The sequence below is a fragment of the Pelobates fuscus genome, chromosome 5, assembly GCF_036172605.1.
Source record: "Pelobates fuscus isolate aPelFus1 chromosome 5, aPelFus1.pri, whole genome shotgun sequence".
NCBI lineage: Eukaryota > Metazoa > Chordata > Amphibia > Anura > Pelobatidae > Pelobates > Pelobates fuscus.
Genome location: NC_086321.1, coordinates 76,747,914 through 76,753,438, shown reverse-complemented (window position 1 = coordinate 76,753,438; position 5,525 = coordinate 76,747,914).

The following is a 5,525-nucleotide window of genomic DNA, read 5'->3' as shown; positions in this document are numbered from 1 at the left end:
GGTAATTTGGGTTGAAATAACCCTCTTAAGGCTGTAATTGGTTGTCTCTGGCCTCTGACCCCAAATCATGCGTGTGCGTCTATGACGTGACATCGCACGTTGGCACCATCTTTGATATGGGCGAAGGAGAGTCTCCTATTAAAACCAGAACCACAGCGGCCGCCGTCTCTAGGACCGTCATTCTCGTGGAGGACCGGAATGGAAGGAGGTCGGGCAGCGGTTTGCCGCGACCAAGGTAAGTATACAATATCTCTGTCGGTGTGTGGCCACGCTGGCAGAAGAACAGGGAGCCGTGACAGCGGCCACATCTTGCTGTCTGCAGGGCTCGGGGTGCACCGTGACACCCAGTTTCCTAAATTGTGAATAAGCCAGTGGCTAGAGGAACATTTGAGCCCTGCTTCTGAAGATAGAAATTTCTCCTAAAAAATAAAATAAAAAACACACTAATAACACTACTGCTGGGCTAGTGAAATGGAAAAATACATCCATTTCTTTGAAAATCGTCAAGTGACAAAAAAGAAAACAGTACTTCCTCTAAGGAAAGCAGAAGTTAAAAACCCTCACCAATCAAACTTTATAAGTTAGTATATTAAAATTCACGCGGAGCCTGGCAGCGAAACGGGCCGGTCGCCATTGCCGCGAGCTCCGACAACCACGGGCTCAATCCGACGGTTGTCGGATAAAAGCATCACCATCCACCGGCGCAAATAACACCATCTCACGGAGGGGAACCCCCGGAACCGACCGATGCCATTCCGGTACACCCCGAAGCAGGCAAAGCCCAAAACTAGAACCCGGGCCTACCTCCCATCAGCCCACCACGGCCTGGATTATTTGTTTGACGGGGACTTCCTGGACGACGCGTGGGACACGTCCCAGCACAACTCCGACCACGGAACCTTTGGAATGGGGCGCAGATCGCAGAAACCCCAACCAGGTACAGCACAGCCTGATATCAGCACACTGCTACTAAAACAAACACCCGCCAAAATGGCGCCCGTACAAGGCCCTGTTCCCCCTCCAGAGCCTCACTCAGTGGAACATAGCCCTCAAGGGGTTAAACAGTCAAACCTCATACCCCAGCAGGTTACCACTGAACTTGCCACTAAACAAGACCTACAGCACATGCAAAACATGCTGCAAGAAATACAAAGCCTACTGGCTGCAGATCTGCCCACCCTCAAAACCAGCATGCAACAAATCACTGACAAAGTATTACACACAGAGGGAGAAGTAAAAGGGATCCAAAAAGAACTCACCTCGCTGCAGGAATCCCTTTCCCAAATGCAACATACTCAAAGAAACTTGGAGGTACAGATGGCAGCCCAAGAAGACAAACTCAGAAGCAACAACATCAAAATACGTGGTATCCCTGCATCAGTTTCCAGGGAAGATCTACCTCACTATGTGCGACGTCTCATGCAGTCCATACTTCCCCCCGGGGTGGCAAGGAAACTCACCTTTGCCGGAATATACCGACTACCCACTCCAACACGGGCATCCACACTCCTCGCTGGAGACGTAATACTCCGCTGCGCCCTTCCCCAAGACAGGGGACACATAATGTCGGCACTCAAGGGCAAGACGCCACTATACTTTGAAGAGTCCCAATTGACTTTTTACCAGGACCTAACTAGAGGCACTCTCCAATGGAGAAAAACCCTCAACGACTACACCAGCCAGCTACGCTCAGTGGACATACCATACCGGTGGGGAAACCCACGCCACCTCCTGGTTACACACCAAGGACACACGTACAAAATCACTTCAGGGACTGAAGCTGCCTCGCTACTATCAAAACTGGGTATACCAACCAAGACCACCCAGATCGCTTCTCCCGCTTGGGACCCAGAGACGATCGAACCATTCGTCCCGAGGACACAGAGAATGGACACCCAGGCCACTTGACAGGATGGGGGGGAGAAGTCTCCTACCCCAACCTGCTCACAGGCTAAAAATTGTAATTTGCCGTTTACCTATGGTTTTTCTCCTTTTTCCTCTACTACTTTTTACCTTCTAATGTTAACGTTCTGTTGATTTCTCCACGACTTAAGTACCGCGACCCTAGTGACGACCTAAGAGCATGCCAGGGATGGCACCGGCACGCTAGTGCACCAGGAGAATGTGTGCTGCACCAGGGCACACACCTTCCCCCCCGACAGCCCCTAGGTTAGGGCTACTACACCTCAAGAGTAGTTTAAACAGACCAAACAGTAACCTCTAGACAAACTACTCCCAAGACGACCCGACCGTCACCACAGACCACTTACCAGAACCACAGATCCATTCAGGGGACATTCCCTCCTTATAAAACCTCGACTCCAAGCCTAACGCTGACTTGGTACAAACCACCCAATATGGAGCACCCCTTCTCTTCTAATCTAGGCCCTAGGAATGGACGCCCACAAACCAAATAGTACACCACACCTAGTATTATACCAACCCACTTCCTAGGTCTTACAACGTTTCATAAAATATAAAAATTGTGCATATTACAACATATGCACTGTAACTCTGAAACTGATATATACATGTTAATGTCCACTATTGCATGTGGTTACTTTACCCTATGTTAAACAGCACGCAAAAATAAAGAATTAAAAAAAAAAAATAAATTCACAACAGTCGAACACTACTTGAAACGAGGAGCTGTCTCATAGATCAACAAAAACAATTGAAAGATTTAAAGGATAATTCATATCCCATGTATTTAATTTAAGTAATAGACAAGTGAACTATAAGACTCCCTTTGCATGGGTATGTAAAAAAAAAAAGCCAAAGGTGGTTCCAAAACTGTAGGGATAAGTAATTGGAGAGCAAAGATATTTAGATTGTATCATTAGATTAAACATTTAGAACATTAAACATGTATAACTTCCAGCTGCATCACTCAAGTGGGCTAGAATGCTGAAAACTAACCCTCTTAACCCCTTAAGGACACATGACATGTGTGTGACATGTCATGATTCCCTTTTATTCCAGAAGTTTGGTCCTTAAGGGGTTAAAAGGCAGGTGAACTCAAAACTGAATTAGACATACTAAATCCCGTCTAACTTTAGTCTTAAATATGAGATTATAAACCCTTCACAAACCTTAATACATGCCAAAATCAGACAAATATTATATTAAAGGGAATACACCCAATTACCAAATAATAGAGGTTAAAGTAAAATCCTAATCCGGTAAACAATGGTCCATTATCTAACTGTCCTGATAAATCTAAAAAAAGTGACATAAACCACAGATAAAGCCCTCAATAGACTATACACTCAAGTCGTTTATAGGAAAGGAACCTCATCAAAACTGTCCCATAAAGGGATACGGAAGTACCAGGAATACAAAGCTGTATTCCTGGGAGACAGCCACTGCAAGGTTTAACATTGCAGCAATAAGTGCAATAGGGACACTGTACCCAGACTACTTCAATGAGCTGAAGTGTACTGGGTGCCTACAGTGTCACTTTAAACCAAAAATAAGAAAAAGATCCAGGCTCAGCAAGGACCAAAAGTAACTAATTTATACCTAGGGAGTCTATCACCTAAATATAGCTCCTATACTCTATTCTCTCCTCCAGCTCTGCTACACTCCTACCTTATTTGATTGACATTTCCTGTCCTATTGTGTTTTACACCCCACCTCCTATAGTCTGTAAGTTCGTTTGAGCAGGGTCCTCTTCAACCTATCGTTCCTGTAAGTTTTCTTGTAATGTTCCTGTTTATAGTTAAATCCCCCCCTCTCATAATATTGTAAAGCGCTACGGAATCTGTTGGCGCTATATAAATGATAATAATAAATGCTTCCAATAACTCTATTTATATCAGAGTGAATGCCAAAGAAGGCCCCCACCCCTCTGTGAGAGCTAAGCCCCATGTATGGCAATCCAGTAGGAGCCTATAATGGGAGGTACATGACATCCTAAATACAATAAGGCTCATACAGGGAAAGGAGTGTCAAAAAATCCCTCTCATATCTCTAGGGGGTTGGGGGGGAATAAAAAAAAGGGGGGGAGGGCTTATTTACCAAATATTTGATTCCCTTACAGACTAAAAAGACAATATGACTGCAAATAGGTCCTAATAATTTGAACATCCATCACTACAGCAGCTACTTTCGTGTAACAAATAAAAAAAAAGGATCATGTTAATCATGCTGATGGAATAATGAAATGAATTCAAGTTCCTTTACTCTCTGTGTAGTGGACCCTTGTTTATATCCCAAGGGTGATTTATGACAATATAAGTCTCTAATATATCATTGGGAACCTATAAATACTATTAGAACCATAGTTCAGAATCATGCTACTCCAAGGGAAATTAATAACTATAAATAGTCATATAAGTGAAACAGTACAGCGTAAAAACAAGAAATTAGTAAGACTACCAAAAAGTTATTATTTGTTTGGAGTATTTGATGCTCAATGTAGAGTTACCCCATTGTTACCCTCACTATACGACCCTAAAAGAACCCTTATCGCATATGGGACTTCTTATGTAAAACATTTTTTTACAAATGTAAAATTGGCAAGTTAAAATTTAGCCCTGGTGAGCGTACATGGACTCTCTAGGCTTGCAGTTGTGAGTAACTTTTAAGGCCTAAATATACACAAATTGTGAATTAATATTAGTATAAATTCACAATTGCACATCCTTTTTGTATATTTCTATATATTTTTCACTTGTGGAAGGGAGAACAGTCATTTTTGGAGAATTTTTTTCTGCTCAGGTCGTTTTATGCACATATTTTGTACTAGATCGCCTTTTAATTATCAATTTTATCAATTTTAAGGCCTGTCTAGTAGTATAGGACTTGAAATATTAAGCCCAGGAAAACCCACCATGTTTTCCAGGATTTATATCTGTTATACATGGCAGTGGGCAGTAAATATCTGCCATCTAGTATGCAGAATAAAAATACTCATGGCTTGTCTGTCACCGTGATGTTGGATCTGAAAATCCAACATGTAAAACGAAGTCAGAGAGAATCAAGTTACTGGGACACTAAACTATACAACATGCCAAATGATAAAGACAAAACTTTGAAAACTACAATCCAAGCTTCTTAGACAATACATGGTTAGTTAGTGTCCTTTGAATCAGCTAAAGGTGTCTAGTTTCTGATCTAAATGATTTGTGATACCTGCTGGTTATAACCAAGGTATCCTCCAAAGATATATGACTCAAGGGATTATCTGTTAAACAGTATTCTGTGATTAAGAACAATATCTCCAACTTTTAACCCAAATTGTAAAAGTTGCTTAAAGGCTCACCACCACACCATGTTTACTGTACATGTCGCTGGGGTAGACTTGGCTAACAGACGTTTGAGATCTTCATACCAATGTTGTCTGGTCAGCCTAAAAAAGTTAATTACTAAACTTGGAGTTAGGTGAACACTGGTTTTCCATTAGAAAAGCCTTATTTCTAAGCTTCTGCAAGTATTAAGTGTTGATAGGTTCAGGGTTGCCAATTTATAAGACAAATATTTATTTATATCAACTAGAAATAAAGTAATTTTTTTCTTTACCA